This window comes from Staurois parvus, unplaced genomic scaffold, assembly GCF_062004578.1.
Source record: "Staurois parvus isolate SC_StPar_1 unplaced genomic scaffold, SC_StPar_1.0 ptg001570l, whole genome shotgun sequence".
Lineage (NCBI taxonomy): Eukaryota > Metazoa > Chordata > Amphibia > Anura > Ranidae > Staurois > Staurois parvus.
Window position 1 is genome coordinate 65,917 of NW_028319366.1, and position 17,352 is coordinate 83,268.

Below are 17,352 nucleotides of genomic sequence, written 5' to 3' on the forward strand. Positions count from 1 at the left end.
TAACCACTTCCAGTTCGGACACTTCCACCCCCTTCCTGCCCCCAGGCCAATTTTCAGCTTTCAGCACTATCACACTTTGAATAACAATTGCGCGGTCATGTAACACTGTACCCATATGTATTTTTTAGCATTTTTTTGAGACAGATCAAGCTTTATTTTGGTGGTATTTATTCACCACTGGGATTTTTATTTTTTTTGGCTATATAAATGAAAAAGTCCAAAAATTTTGAAAAAAGTGTTTTTCTTATATAATTTTGCAAATAAATAATATTTCATCATAAATCTTGGCCAAAATATATTCAGTTATCTTTTTAGTAAAAAAAAAATAACCCAAATTAGTTTATAACCAAAAATTATAACTTTTAAACTTTTTTTTACATTTTAATTTTATTTTTTTATATTATTATTATTTGTTTTTTTTCTACATACTGTCACCCTAGCAGTACAGTGACACCATGGTGACACTGTACTACCTGTGGGGGGTGATGAAGATTTTTTTTTTTTTACAATGATTGCTTAATAAAGGCTGTAAAAGCAATCATTTCTCCTTCTCTCTGGCTGCATTCTTGCAGCCATTGAGAACTACTGTGTGGGCTGTGATTGGTCACAGCTTGTCACATGGTACAAGGCTGTTGTGAATAGCCTTGTACCATGTGACCTCTGTGATCATTCACAGATTTCACAGGTAGTAAGCAATGATGTCAGAAGTGACATCTTGCTTACTACTCTTCATGTGATCACTGATTGGCCAATCAGTGATCACATGATCGGGACCTCGCAGAGAGGTCCTGTACGACGATCGGTGTTCCACTGTATCCGGAGGACACAGCGGGCACCGGATCACGGTGACACTGTACTGCTAGTATGACAGTTGCACTAAGGCAAGGTACCTGCGTTGCGTACAGCAGTGCGTCGTAGTGTGTTGCGTTAGGACAAAAGAGTGTATATTGCCCTCTTTAGCATCAATGACAGCGTGCAGTCTTCTGTAATAGTTGTCTATGAGGCCCCGAATTCTTGCAGCTGGTAGAGCTGCCCTTTCGTCTTGGCAAAATACCTCCAGGTCATGCAGTCTTTGGTCGTCTTGCATGGACCGCACATTTCAGATCTCCCCAGAGCGACTCGATGATATTAAGGTCAGGAGCCTGCGATGGCCACTCCAGAACCTTCACCTTTTTCTGAATTTTCCACATCTTAATAAGTGATTGAACAGTACTGACTGATATTCAAGGCTTTGGATATCTTTTTATATAATTTTCCATCTTTATAAAGTTCCATTACCTTGTTACGCAGGTCTTTTGACAGTTCTGCTCCCCATGGCTCAGTATTTAGCCTGCTCAGTTGCATCCACATGAGAGCTAACAAACTCAGACTATTTATACACAGACACTAATTGCAATTTAAACAGAAACAGATGTGGGAAATTATCCTTTAATTGCCATTTTATCCTGTGCGTGTCACCTTGTGTGTCTGTACCAAGACCAAATGTTCCAGCAGGGGATGGAAACCTGTGATCCGGGAAATTTGGGGGATTTCTGTTATCATTATGATTTAAATAGGAGCCAAACAACGATAAATGGCATCATATCATCACGATCCTTAAAGCGGAGGTCCATTCGGAATTACAAAAAAATAAAAGTCAGCAGCTGCAAAAACTGTAGCTGCTGATTTTGAAAAAATGGACACTCACCTGTCCCTCGATCCCGCGGTGTCCTCACACCAGCTGAGCTGATTGACCGTCCTGTCTCCTCAGCGCCGGCATCTTCAGTGTAGGCATCCGGCTGTGACAACTTGCGGATTCACAGCCAGGTGCCCACTGCGCATGCGTGAGAAGCGCTGAGCTTTGTGAATGGCCCCATAGTCTTCCGGAACCTGTCATGTGTCCCAGCAGGCTATGGGGAGGGAGGACAACTAGGCGATCACAGTGGACATGGGAGCGGGTACCTGTCAAATTCGGGTACCCCCTCCCCCCCTGCTCCCCAAAGGTGCCAATCCTTAACAGGGAGCGTGGGACAAAGCCTTAAAGCAGAACTTCCCCTTTTGGGTGGAGCTCCGCTTTACATAAAAGACAGGTTTTTTGGCATGATCAGTCATATTTTCAACATCAATGCCAAAAGTTCACGATTTCTGCCAGGATATGCAAACTTTTAAGTCTGGTTTACACTATAGAAACGCAGTCCAGATGCATTCCGGAGGCGTTTCCGCATGCACGTTTTTGATGTGTTTCCATGCGTTTTCGATGTGTTTTTGACGCATTCCAGTTAATTTTTTCATTTAAATAGGGACATGTGCAGGGGCGGACTGTCCATTTGGAACCTCAGGCACTGCCCGAGGACCCGGGGTCATTAGGGGGCCCCATGAGATGCCCCTGGTACCTTTTTCATAGGCTTTTTTGAGTTTGGGCAAGGACACAGGGTCCCCATGATCCCCTATTGCCCAGGGACCCCATGAGTTGTCAGTCCGCCCCTAGACATGTGGGTTCCAGTGCATTTTTGATGCGTTTTAACGCGTTCCAGTACAGTTCTGTGCAGAAAAAATGCAGCATGTTCTACTTTTTTTTACTGCAACCAATGTGAACTATGACATTGACAACCATATCACCTACTTTCTGTGCCTTTTGGATGCAGAAAAAAAGCGACTGAAACGCATGGAGTGTGAACTGGCCCTTAAACACAACTGTAGGTCATCTCCTCATCGTCTGTTTTAACCCTGAAAACTCCACGCTGCAACCGCATGCACTGCAGGTGATTGAAGGGAGGTTGCGGTTTGGCCCTAGTCACTTGAATGGGTCACGTTTGGTGTCAGAGCGTGGCTGTCAGGTAGCCGGGTGATGATGTGTTGCCTCCTCACTGCCTGTTTTAACCCTGAAAAGCCCACGCCACCATGCTGCAACCGTTGCAGGTGATTGCAGGAGGTTGCGGTTTGGCCCTAGTCACTTGAATGGGTCATGTTTGGTGGCAAAACGTGGCTGACAGGTGGCCGGGTGATGATGTGTTGCCTCCTCACTGCCTGTTTTAACCCTGAAAAGCCCACGCCACCACACTGCAACCACATTCATTGCAGGTGATCGCAGGGAGATTGAGGTTTGGCCCCATTAACTTGAATGGGTCACGTTTGTTGGCACTACTGCACGCTGAGTGTGACAAGTGGCTGTGAAAAACGCAACGTGCCAATGTATGGACCACGTGTTGCCAAGCATTGCGATAACGCATACTTTCACTTGTGCGTTCTCGCAACACCTAGATGTAAATGCCCCCCTGCGTGGTTTTCTTCCGTGCCGGGAGGAGCTGCTATTTTCTGATCCGTTCTCATCTCTCTTCATCACATAATATCTTAATACTTCCCATCGGAGACGGCGCGCTTCCACCTCCCGCTTGGCGTAACAGCTGCACAGAGCGCGGCAGGCGTCCATGTCAGGCAACATACGGAGGGCATTTGCCTCATAACCGAACGCTATAAACAATAAACTGAAAACATATTTCCTGCTCCCTCTAATATGTAACATTCGCTCCGAGTCTGGCAATAAAGTCAACACCAATTTGTTCAGCTGTGCGGCCGGTTAACCCTTCGCGAGGCGGGCCGCGCTGACGTCCTCGCCCGCACCTGGCTCTTGTTTGCATCGTAATTAGGGGGATAAAAATAAAATGGGCGCAGGTAGAGGGGAAATTCAGGGCGGACCCAGGTGGTCCCATTAAATACATGTTGCTAATTCTCTAATGCTGTGTACGCCATTGATGTAGGATGGGGGGGGTCGTAATTGAGGTCAGATGTGCGAGCGATTGAGCCAGCGGCGGTCTGTTCACAATTACTGGTGAACTATTGCACTAGTAAACAAGGGGCCGGCTTACTGCGGGGCAAGCACAGTGGCAGAGGGGGCATTCCTGGCATGTGTCAGGGGGAGACCCCCATGTTGGGGATTTTTGGGGACATCTGAAGGTTTCCACCTCAAATCTCGGGGTGGGCCGTATTGCACATTGTTCTCCTAGGTTTACGGTTTTGCCTTCAAAGCAAATCCGGTGTGTGTGAAATTATTATTATACAGGATTTATATATTATTATTATTAATATTATTCAGGATTTATATATTATTATTATTATACAGGATTTATATATTATTATTATACAGGATTTATATATTATTATTATTATTATACAGGATTTATATATTATTATTATACAGAATTTATATATTATTATTATACAGGATGTATATATTATTATTATTATACAGGATTTACATATTATTATTATTATACAGGATTTATATATTATTATTATACAGGATTTATATATTATTATTAGTATACAGGATTTATATATTATTACTATTATACAGGATTTATATATTATTATTATACAGGATTTATATATTATTATTTGACATGATTTATATATTATTATTATTATTATACAGGATTTATATATTATTATTATACAGGATTTATATATTATTATTATTATTATTATTATACAGGATTTATATTATTATTATACAGGATTTATGTATTATTATTATACAGGATTTATATATTATTATTATACAGGATTTATATATTATTATTATTCAGGATTTATATAGCATTATTATTATTTTACATGATTTATATATTATTATTATACAGGATTTATATATTATTATTATTATTATTATACAGGATTTATATTATTATTATTATTATTATTATTATACAGGATTTATATATTATTATTATTATTATTATACAGGATTTATATATTATTATTATACAGGATTTATATATTATTATTTTACAGGATTTATATATTATTATTATTATTATTATACAGGATTTATATATTATTATTATACAGGATTTATATCGCACCAACAGTTTGCTCAGCGCTTTACAATATAACGGGAGACAATACAGCAACAATACAGTTCAATACAAGAGGGATAGGAGGGCCCTGATCCTGGGAGCTTACAATCTAGGAGATGATATCGTCGTACAGAGCAGAAACGGCTTTCAATCTTCATCCTCACGTCACCATTGCTGAGTAGTCAGAAGTGGAAAATTGGGCGGTTTAGTGGCTTTTGCTGCGATCTGCTACTCTACAGCAGGAGGCGGGGGGGGGTCGATGAAATAATTGTGTAAATGGTTGAATTGCCAAGACTTTATACTTCGACAGGCGGCAAAGGGTGGTTGACAGGTAGCTGGGAGGCGATGTGTCACCTCCTCGTGGCTTGTTTAACCATGAAAAGCCTGCACCGCGTCACGGCGACCGTGTCCCTTACATGCAGTGGCAGGGAGGTTGCGGTGCGGCCTCATTTACTTGGGTCACCTTCAGCAGCACGACCGCACACCGAACGCAACACGCTGTATCGTTTTTCTGTGGCTGTGAAGCAGAGCATGGCGGCTGTGCTGCATTAAAGGGTAAATCAGGTTGTAAAGAGGTGTTAAAACGCCTCCTCACCATCTGCCAGATGCCCTCTGAAAAGTGATTCAAACGCAGATCGCTCTTCGGGGGCACTGCACTCCACTGCGAGTGTGAAAGAGCCTTAAAAGAACTTTAAACAAATTCTGATTTTTAAAGTCAGGATTGTGAGTTTCAGACCTGTAATCTCAGAATTCTGACTTTTAAGAGTGAGGTTGGGGCTCAGCTTCATGAGGAGGCATTATAACGCCTCCTAATGGCTGATGTACCCGATAATGCTGCACTGCTGCACCATATTAGTGTGCATCGCATGCAGTCGCAGTGCGGTCCTATTAAACTCAATAGGAGAGTCTGACCGGTGGTAGCGCCTGTCAACCTCTGCACCCGGAGTTACAAATGCTGTGGCACATCTACAGCCCTATCCATCTGCTTTAGGACAGGTTAAGGGGTGTGGGACTGTAAAACAGTGGCTCAGTTACTTGTTTTTACCCCCCCCAGCTGCCCTTCTGAAAGAACAGGAGAATTGCATGCGGTTCGCAGTGTGGCCCTGTTAAACTCAATAAGAGTGTCTGACCGGTGGTAGAGATCTACAGCCCTATCCATCTGCTTTAGGACAGATCAGGGGGCGTGGGGTTGTACAACAGTGGCTCAGTCACTTGTTTTTACCACTCCCAAGATGCCCCTCTGAAAGAACAGAAGAATTGCATGCGGTCGCAGTGCGGCCCTATTAAACTCAATAGGAGAGCCTAAGAGGTGGTACCGCCTGTCAACCTCTGCACCCAGAGTTACAAGTGCTGCGGCACATCTACAGCCCTATCCAGCTACTTTAGTACACTTTAGGGGGTGTGGGGCTGAAAAACAGTGGCTCAGTCACTTGTTTTTACCACCCCCCCAGCTGCCCCTCTGAAAGAACAGAAGAACTGCATGCGGTTGCAGTGCGGCCCTATTAAACTCAATAGGAGAGTCCGACCGGTTGTACCGCCTGTCAACCTCTGCACCCAGAGTTACAAGTGCTGCGGCACATCTACAGCCCTATCCATCTGCTTCAGGACAGATGGGGGTGTGGGGCTGAAAAACAGTGGATCGGTCACTTGTTTTTACCCCCCCAGCTGCCGTTCTGAAAGAACAGAAGAATTGTATGCGGTTGCAGTGCGGCCCTATTAAACTCAATAGGAGAGTGTGACCGGTCGTACCGCCTGTCAACCTCTGCACCCGGAATTACAAATGCTGCGGCACATCTACAGCCCTATCCAGCTGCTCTAGGACAGTTTAGGGGGCTGAAAAACAATGGCTCAGTCACTTGTTTTCCCCCCCAGCTGCCTATCTGGAAGAGCAATTCAGGCCCCCCCCCCCCACATTAATCAGATTGGACAGATCACATTTAACCAGGGTCGCAATGACAACTCATGGGGCCCCGGGCAATAGGGGATCATGGGGCCCCTGGGCTATAGGGGATCATGGGGCCCCTGTATCCTTACCCACACTCAAAAAAGCCTATGAAAAAGGTACCAGGGGCATCTCATGGGGGCCCCCTACTGACCCCGGGCCCTCAGGCAGTGCCTGAGTTTCCAAATGGTCAGTCCGCCCCTTCATTTAACATTCAGCCAAACAAAAAGACCTTCAAACCTTTCAGATTCGTTTTTTTTTTTGGACGAGTTTTTGTTTCAAACTTCAATCGTGTTTTTCCAATTCTATTTTTGAAATGTTTACAAACTGTTCCCAACGTCCGCAAAAAAAAAATCCTCTGCGTGTGTAATTCTCCTAGGAACGCCAATCGTCTGGGCGGAGCCATCTACAGCGACGGTGCTAAGGAGGGGGTAGCTGGGGAGGACGGGGGGGTGAATAATTTATATGGGAAGATTGGTGATGGGAGGTCTGGACAATGTCAGAAATATCCGGGACGATGCTGGATGTGCCGCGTTTCACCAGCGCTGCCGGCGAGCTTTTCGAAGTGTAAATCCCCCCCTGATGGAAGCCATGTGAGTCCGCACTGCTAACCTGCCAGCCGGGGGTCACATGACTTCAATCCACCCTCTGCCTTTAGGTTGGATGACCATGGCACTTGTGGAACCCCACCTGTCACTCAGGGCGAGCACGCTGCGACCAACCAGCGTCCTCCTGCCAAAGCCCGCCCATCTTCCCCACCAATCAGAACCGATCCCCTCCACAATTACCTTCACATTGAAATGAAACAAGATCCACGCCCATCTTTTCTATTATTTCTGTTGTATTTTCTTTTCCTGGAAGAAACGGCGATCGACCGGCCCTTAGTGGCCCCGAGCCCGGCGACTTCACGGGGCCACATGCTTAAAGTAGTTGTAAACCTCAGAGGTGAAATAAGAACAAAGCGTTTCCTTTTGGATCGAGTCGATAAGTCACTCATTTAGTTGTATTGCATTTGTACGAAATTTGTTTCTATTATTTTGTTTTGTTAATTCATTTTCAACCGGATTTGAAATATTCGAATCGAATTGGAATCAAAAATATCGAATCAATTGGAATTCATTGTGAAGAATAGCTGATTCTATTCCAAATTTGAATTTTGGACGACCGTTATATTCTTTCTATTCTGTTCTCTTCTTTTCTGTTCTATTCTATTCTATTGTATTATTTGCTATTCAATTCCTATATTTTCTATTTTATTCTATTCTGTTATGTTCTATTGTTTTCTGTTTTGTTCTGTTTTATTTTATTCTATTCGAAATTCGAATTTCAGAAGATGGTTATATTCATTCTATTCTATTTATTTATTTTCTATTCTATTCTAAATATTGAATCAATCTGAATTCAATATCTATCTATCTATCTATCTATCTATCTATCTATCTATCTATTGTTTTCTATTTTGTTCCATTTTATTCTATTCTATTCGAATTTCAGAAGATGGCTATATTCATTCTATTTATTTATTTTCTATTCTATTGTAAATATTGAATCAATCTGAATTCATTGTGAAGAATAGCTGATTCTATTCTAAATTTGAATTTTGGAAGACCGTTATATTCTTTCTATTCTATGCTCTTCTTTTCTGTTCTATTATTTTTTTTTTCTATTCTATTCTATTATTTGCTATTCTATTGTATTATTTTCTATTCAATTCCTTTATTTTCTATTTTATTCTATTCTGTTATTTTCTATTGTTTTCTGTTTTGTTCTGTTTTATTTTATTCTATTCGAAATTCGAATTTCAGAAGATGGTTATATTCATTCTATTGTATTTATTTATTTTCTATTCTATTCTAAATATTGAATCAATCTGAATTCATTGTGACGAATCTATCTATCTATCTATCTATCTATCTATCTATCTATCTATCTATCTATCTGTCTATCTATCTATCTATCTATTCGTATCTGACCCTTGGCGATTATATGGACCGTCACTCATAAGCGACTTCTTCCATGAATACTCTTAGCAATTATTTTCCAGGGTAGGTTGCCAGGTCTTTCCCCAACCCCCACCATGCAGGAGATCCCGCATGGACAGGGATGAAACTAGGACAATTTAGACAGGAGCCAATCAACCTACCAGCATGTCTTTGGAGTGTGGGAGGAAACCGGAGTACCCAGAGGAAACCCACGCGAACACAGAGAGAACATGCAAACTCCATGCAACTTGACTTTACACAGCTAACGTTATCAGTGTCATCAATATGTCCCCCAGTGTGCATGAGGACTAAGGAGGAACTCCAGAAAGTGATTGTTGACTTTTTCATGAGCAGCCGGTAAAATAAACAGATACAGCCAATCAGAGATCTCAGATATGCCGAAAGTTTGTATCTGTTTTCTGCACTTTAGCTTTTAAGAACTTAACCCCTAGATGCCGAGTGTACGCACCTCTTGGTGTCTGGGCCTTGACGCCGAGCGATTAGAAAATACATAAGTGCTGAGAGCGTGCGCCCTGCAGCACATATGTCCGTGACTCACAGAAAGGTCCCGATCTCCCCTTGCGATCGGGACCTTTTCCAATCATTTGACTGCCATGACGGCGAATCACGGCGGTCACATGACCCTACAACCCCGCCCTGCGTGCTCCAAGCATATATGTCAGTGACTCACGGATAGTTCCTGATCTCCCCTTGAGATCGGGACCTTTTCCGATCATGTGACCGCCGTGGCGGCGAATCACAGCAGTCACATGACCCTAAAACCCCGCCCTGCGCGTTCCCAGCACATATGTCCATGACTCATGGAAAGCTCCTGATCTCCCCTTGCAATCGGGACCTTTTCCGATCATGTGACCGCCGTGACAGCGAATCACGGCAGTCACATGACCCTAAAACCCCGCCCTGCGTGCTTCCAGAACATATGTCCGTGACTCACGGAAAGGTCCCGATCTCCCCTTGCGATCGGGACCTTTTCCGATCATGTGACCACCGTGACAGTGAATTACGGCAGTCACATGACCCTAAAACCCCGCCCTGCATGCTCCCAGAACATATGTCCGTGACTCACAGAAAGGTCCCGATCTCCCCTTGCGATCGGGATCTTTTCCGATCATGTGACCACCGTGACAGTGAATTACGGCAGTCACATGACCCTAAAACCCCGCCCTGCGTGCTCCCAGAACATATGTCCGTGACTCACAGAAAGGTCCCGATCTCCCCTTGCGATCCGGACCTTTTCCGATCATTTGACTGCCATGACGGCAAATCACGGCGGTCACATGACCCTAAAACCCTGCCCTGTGTGCTCCAAGCATATATGTCCATGACTCACGGATAGTTCCCGATCTCCCCTTGCGATTGGGACCTTTTTCGATCATGTGACCGCCGTGATGGCGAATCACGGCAGTCACATGACCCTAAAACCCCGCCCGCCTCCTGGCTTATGAAACTCTTAAAGGGTGCCGGCGCAAAGAGGTTAAAGTGGAATTAAACCCAAAAGCAAACATTTATTATATTGCACCTTACCAATTATTATCTGTGATGGCTGATTGGGGATTGACTTTTATTTTCCCTGATAATGGTACATATAGAGCAGGTGAATCTCCCTAATGAGGGAACAGACAGCAATAAAAACTGACAGGGGTTCCAATATCTCTAATCCCCTGAGGAAGTCATGTTACGGGGACGACACGCATAGGGCGGATCCAGATGAGGAGATGGCGAGAAATGGAAGTGACGAGGGAAACGCGGCCCCGCTGTCCTTTTTATGTATAGGCGCTATTTTATATAATAAACGTAAGCGCAATTTCTTTGCTGCATAAAAGGCTCAGGACGAGGGACCCCTGTGCTGTGTGATCTTGGTTGCAATCTCTTAAAGGGCCATACACCTTATCAAATGGATGCAATATAGATCACTTTAGAGGCCAAATGAGGAAATGGGGTTGAGCGGCGTGGAACCTGAGAGGGGTCCCAGAGAAGGGAAGCGTTTTTTGACCTGGAAATTGGCGGGTCCATTTATGGAGGTGAGCGCAGGAGTGGAATGGCGGTGGGAGTCACTGCACTTTATTTCGGTGGATCGTTTATCAAGAGATGGATTATTGAAAGATGAAGAATCACTTTGTACATGAATTTAACTTTTTAGAGACTTTTCACAATATTTATAGCAGGGCTTGAAAATTTACTTTGAATCTGGGGGCCAACTAAAAAAGTTAGGAGCCAGGTTTTATGTTATTTAACATAGTGTGGGTTGTCAGCACCCGGGGCAAGCAACGAGCTTCATGCCATGCGAGACGCCAAAACTGCACCATGTTTTAGGTGCCATTGAAAATAATGGCGCCTGAACCTGCGTTTTGCAATCACAATGTTTTTGCTGCGATCCCAGAGTGCCCAGGTGTGAATGGAGCCGCCCTGGTTCACACATACGCCATTCTCCATGAATTTTCAAAGTCACAGATTAGAAAAAGGTCCTGTGAAAGTTTATAGCCATTTGTTACAGACTCCCATGTGATAGAGTGTCATGCACAGATAAGTGTTCACATAGGATTGCTATTGACAGGAGTTTTTGCACTTAAGTCAATGGGAAGTGATTTTGCATTGAAGTCAATGGGAGCCTTTTTTGCATTGAAATCAACAGGAGGCTTTCTTGCATTCAAGTCAACGGGAGGCTTTTTTAAATTCACGTCAATGGGTGGCAATTTTGTATTGAAGTCAACAGGAGGTGTTTTTGCATTGGAGGTAACAGGAAGCAATTTTGCATTAAAGTCAATGGGAGGCTTTTTTGAATTCAAGGCAATGGGAGGCTTTTTTGCATTGAAGTCAACAGGATGTTTTTTTTGCATTGAAGGTAACAAGAAGCAATTTTGCACTGAAGTCAACTGGAGGCTTTTTTTAATTCAAGTCAACAGGGGCGTTTTTTGCATTGAAGTCAACAGGAGAAGGTTTTGCATTGAAGTCAATGGGAGGTGATTTTGCATTGAAGGCAATGGGACGCAATTTTGCACTGAAGTCAATGGGACACAATTTTGCACTGAAGTCAATGTCACACAATTTTGCATTGATATCAATGGGAGGCGATTTTGCATTGAAGTCAATGGGACGCAATTCTGAATTGAAGGAAATAGGACGCAAATTTGCACTGAAGTCAATGTCACGCAATTTTGCATTGATATCAATGGGAGGCATTTTTGCATTGAAGTCAACAGGAGGTTTTTTTTGCATTGAAGGTAACAAGAAGCAATTTTTCACTGAAGTCAACTGGAGCCTTTTTTAATTCAAGTCAACAGGAGGCGTTTTTGCATTGAAGTCAACAGGAGAAGGTTTTGCATTGAAGTCAATGGGAGGCGATTTTGCAATGAAGGCAATGGGACGCAATTTTGCACTGAAGTCAATGGGACGCAATTTTGCACTGAAGTCAATGGGACGCTATTTTGCACTGAAGTCAATGTCACACAATTTTGCATTGATATCAATGGGAGGCGATTTTGCATTGAAGTCAATGGGACGCAATTCTGAATTGAAGGAAATAGGATGCAAATTTGCACTGAAGTCAATGGGACGCAATTTTGCACTGAAGTCAATGTCACGCAATTTTGCATTGATATCAATGGGAGGCGTTTTTGCATTGAAATCAATGGGAGGCGTTTTTGTATTAACGTCAATGGGAGGCATTTTTGCATTGAAGTCAACAGGCGGCGTTTTTGCACTAACGTCAAAAGGAGATGTTTTTGCACTAAAGTCAACAGGAGGCGGTTTTGCATTGAAGTCAATTGGAGGCGATTTTGCATTGAAGTCAATGGGATGCAATTTTGCATTAAAGGCAATGTGACACAATTTTGCACTGAAGTCAATGTCACGCAATTTTGCATTGAAATCAATGGGAAGCGTTTTTGCATTGAAGTCAATGGGAGGTGGCTTTGCACTGAAGTCAATGGGACGCGGTTTTGCACTGAAGTCAATGGGAGGCAGTGTGTGAACCCAGGCACCAGGATGCAATTTCTAGTGGCCATGGTGACCTGGCGCCTGGGATTTGTCGAGTCCTGATTTATAGAGTTTACATCACCATTTGTATTATTTATGCATAGATTGTAAGCTCTAGGACCAGGGCCCTCTGTTTCCTCTTGTACCAAATTGTATTGTAACTGTAATGTCTGCCTTCATTTTGTAAAGAGCTGCGCAAACTGTTGGCTCTATATAAATCCTGTATAATAATAATTTTTTAATATATGCAAATACATGTGTGACTTTAGTTATGTTTGCATAAGGATTTATTTACATTTTTGGATATTTTAGGATTAATAATTTCTAAAGGCAAAACTTTCTAGGGGAAATCTTCCAATGGGGACACTAGTTCTGGTGACAACCAGGGATTCCAGGAGGGATTTCCTCTCCCTTCCTGTTGTGACTATGGGACAGAAAGTGAAGGAAAATTTCTCCAATGGGACACAGATGGCAATAAAAAAAACTGACAGGGGATATAACCCTTCCTTACTCCATCCAAAAATGAAAAAAATCTTATATGATTTAATTCTATTTTAAGGACTCCCTTAATTAAATAAAAGTATCACCTTAAAGAGGCACTGGACTCCCCCCTTCCTCCACACACACGTATTGCAGACCTGAGCTGCACATGACCAGACCAAGATGTTGGGAGGGAGCGCGAATCACCGGAGGGGAGGTACATGATGACGGCGCTAATGCCTAAACACCTTCAACACTTATTCTTGTTGTTGATACAAAAACAGATGAATATCCATACTCACTGGAGACACCGCGGAGTGCCCCTTTAAATGAAGAATTCCTTAGTTGATGGTGGTCTTATGGAAGCCCCCCACTGGGATAATGAGACAGGGAAAGCGTGACAACGGAGGGGGAGCTCATTACCAGGTACTGGTCTGCAGATCTGAAATCAGGGGGGGTCCCCAGAAGGAGAGTCTGTCTTTGGGTGGCCCAGGGAAGGATTCTCCTGTAATTACTCAACCCGCCCTGAGCAGCTCTAAGGGGCGCTATATTCCCACATCCCCCCCCCTATCCCCCCCCCCCTTCCTGGCCTGTTATACTGACAGCCCACCGCTGATAACAGCCAGCCAAGGTGAGCTCACCACCTGGAATCCCACCAATCCCTACAAAATGGTTCTACCATGTGCACAGATACCAAGAATGATACCCGGCATACAGGACCAGAGAAGTGGTACTGTGCAGAGTCCATCCATACAGAGTAATGACAGATACCGAGAATGACACCCGGCATACAGGACCAGAGAAGTGGGACTGTGCAGAGTCCATCCATACAGAATAATGACAGATACCCAGAATTACACCTGGCATACAGGACAGGAGAAGTGGTACTGTGCAGAGTCCATCCATACAGAGTAATGACAGATACCGAGAATGACACCCGGCATACAGGACAGGAGAAGTGGTACTGTGCAGAGTCCATCCATACAGAACAATGACAGATACTGAGAATGACACCCGGCATACAGGACCAGAGAAGTGGGACTGTGCAGAGTCCATCCATACAGAATAATGACAGATACCCAGAATTACACCCGGCATACAGGACAGGAGAAGTGGTACTGTGCAGAGTCCATACATACAGAACAATGACAGATACTGAGAATGACACCCGGCATACAGGACCAGAGAAGTGGTACTGTGCAGAGTCCATCCATACAGAACAATGACAGATACTGAGAATGACACTCGGCATACAGGACCAGAGAAGTGGTACTGTGCAGAGTCCATCCATATGGAATAATGACAGATACTGAGAATGACACCTTTCTGAATTTCCATGTATCTCAGGCTGTGGAGTTAATTAAAACCCCCGGTCTAAGTGTCATCCATCCCCACCACGCCCGCCCATCCGCCGAACGCCTGGGATTTTTTCTCAAGGCGCCCAAAGTGTGAAAACATTCCATCTCCAGTCGGAGGCAGGACACTGGACCGTCCCGTCCCGCTAACATAATACTTTTCAGTGAGTGTAAAAACAAACTGAAGGCCGGCGGATTTGGCTGGGAACGTCCCGGCTCTGCCAAATCTCTTCCCTTCTCTCCTTTCTGTCTTTCTTCTCGAAAGTTATCTTTCTCGGTTGCATAAAATTCCCCAAAAAAATAAATTGGCAGCTGCCAGCGCCGGGTCACGGCGGAGACAAATCTTCTGTTTTTAAAGTTAACAGGATCTGACTTTCCCAGAGTTGGGTCTGATGTCACGGGGCGCTCACGACGCCTACTCCTCCTGAAACCCGATCGTACACCTTGCCTCTTCACCACGATGAAACCCATTGGCAGGTGATTATTTGGCTTTCTCACATCACACAGGAGAGTCGGGACGCTTGTTAAGCGCCAGCTGTTCGTGGAGGAAAGAAAAAAAAAAAAAGGAGCAGGACAGTTAAAAAATTCCATCCCGTCTCCTACAATTTAATGTCTGCGTTGGCACACCAGGGCTGGCCGCTGAGGCGGAGGTAAGTCTGCGACGCAGCGAGGATTCCAAAAATAACACCAGATTTGTTTCAAAAAAAGGATTCGCCGGGCCAAACACGCTCTCAGTGCAATCTGCGGTCTGCGATTATTGTGTACAGAAGTCAGTCAGTGTCCATTGGCGCCCAGAGCCGCGCGCGGCATGGAGGGATTCGGGCGCAGGCTTTACCGCAAGGCAATCTGCTTCAATGTTGAGCGTATGTTTTGGTGGTGAGATTGTTTAGCAGAAAAATTAAGTGCATCCACAAAAAAAAAATAAAAATGCTGCGGCGTTGACCGAATCAAGCTGGTTGGCTTCCACGCCTTAAAAACATGGAGGGATTAAAGATAAATCCTGCTTCTAATAATGATGATAATAAAAAAAACAACATTTATATATACTGTGTGTATATATATATATATATATATATATATATATATATATAAATACTGTGTTTGTAAATATATATATACACACAGTATATTTATATATATATTTATTTCAGGTACTTATATAGCGCCGTCAATTTTACATATATATTGTACATTCACATCAGTCCCTAACCCTCAAGGGGCGTACAATCTAAGGTCCCTAACTCACATTCATACATACACATACTAGGGACAATTTAGATAGGAGCCAATTCACCTACCAGCATATATCTTTGGTGTGTGGGAGGAAAATGAAGTACCCGGAGAAAACCCACGCAGGCACAGGGAGAACATGCAAACTCCAGGCAGGTGGTGCCGTGGTTGGGATTCGAACCAACAACCCTAGTACTGCCAGGCAGAAGTGCTAACCATTTAGCCACTGTTCTGCCCATACACACACACGCACGTGCACGCTCGCACACTATATATATATAAATAAATAACTATATATATATACACACAGAGGTGAAACTCGAAAAAATTTGAATATGGTGCAAAAGTTCATTTATTTCAGTAATGCAACTTAAAAGGTGAAACTAATATATGAGATAGACTCATTACATGCAAAGCAAGATAGTTCAAGCTGTGATTTGTCATCATTGTGATGATTATGGCTTACAGCTCATGAAAACCCCAAATGCACAATCTCAGAAAATGAGAATATTGTGAAAAGGTACAATATTCTCGGCTCAAAGTGTCCCACTCTAATCAGCTAAATAAGCCATAACACCTGCAAAGGGTTCCTGAGCCTTTAAATGGTCTCTCAGTCTGATTCAGTAGGAATCACAATCATGGGAAAGACTGCTGACCTGACAGTTGTGCAGAAAACCACCATGGACACCCTCCATAAGGAGGGAAATGGGAATTGCAAAAAATTCCTCAAATGGGAATTGCAAAAAGTTGGATGTTCCCAAAGTGCTGTATCAAAGCACATTAATAGAAAGTTATGTGGAAGGGAAAAGTGTGGAAGAAAAAGGTGCACAAGCAGCAGGGATGACCACAGCCTGGAGAGGATTGTCAGGAAAAGGCCATTCAAAAGTGTTGGGGACGTTGACAAGGAGTGGACTGAGGCTGGAGTCAGAGCATCAAGAGCCATCACACACAGATGGATCCTGGACATGGGCTTCAAATGTCGTATTCCTCTTGTCAAGCCGTTCCTGAACAACAAACAACGTCAGAAGTGTCTTACCTAAAGAAAAACAGACCTGGTCTGTTGCTCAGTGGTCCAAAGTCCTCTTTTCTGATGATAGCAACTTTTGCATCTCATTTGGAAACCAAGGACCCCGAGTATGGAGGAAGAATGGAGAGGCCCAAGGACCCCGAGTATGGAGGAAGAATGGAGAGGCCCAAGGACCCCGAGTATGGAGGAAGAATGGAGAGGCCCAAGGACCCCGAGTATGGAGGAAGAATGGAGAGGCCCAAGGACCCAGAGTATGGAGGAAGAATGGAGAGGCCCAAGGACCCCGAGTATGGAGGAAGAATGGAGAGGCACAAGGACCCCGAGTATGGAGGAAGAATGGAGAGGCACACACTGCAAGATGCTTGAAGTCCAGTGTGAAGTTTCCACAGTCTGTGTTGATTTGGGGAGCCATGTCATCTGCTGGTGTTGGTCCACTGTGCTTCATTAAGTCCAGGGTCAACGCAGCCGTCTACCAGGAGATTTTGGAGCACTTCATGCTTCCTTC